We start from the raw sequence: 428 nt of genomic DNA, 5'->3' as shown, positions 1-428 counted from the left end.
GGGATGGGGAGGATGAGGGAAGGAGGGAGGGGGAAGGGGAAGGAGAGGGGGAAGGATTGGGGAGGGCGAGGGATGTTAGTGGGGTGGGGTGGGGGCAAGAGTAGGGGTGCGGTTGCTCTGGTTGGCGTTCCATTCGTGTCAGCAAGGTGTTGCAACACTTGTCATTAAGATGTGTGCCAAGTGTGTGTGTGAAAATTGTGTGTTTGTGTCTGTTTCTGTGCATGTACTGTTCATCACATGACTTAAGCTGTGTGTGTGCTTTTGTAAAGTAAATTATATGTGTTTGGGTGTGTTAAGAATAAGGTGTGAACAGACTTTGGGAAGTCAGGAGGTGAGTTATTCAGCCCAAGCCTGGACCTTATCCAGGTCTCGATGCATCTGGGCACAGGCTGCTTTAGTATTTGAGGAGTCGTGAATGGTGCTGAACA

The sequence above is a fragment of the Cetorhinus maximus genome, chromosome 4 (genome assembly GCF_964194155.1).
Source record: "Cetorhinus maximus chromosome 4, sCetMax3.hap1.1, whole genome shotgun sequence".
NCBI classification, from domain to species: domain Eukaryota; kingdom Metazoa; phylum Chordata; class Chondrichthyes; order Lamniformes; family Cetorhinidae; genus Cetorhinus; species Cetorhinus maximus.
This window is presented reverse-complemented; position numbering follows the sequence as displayed.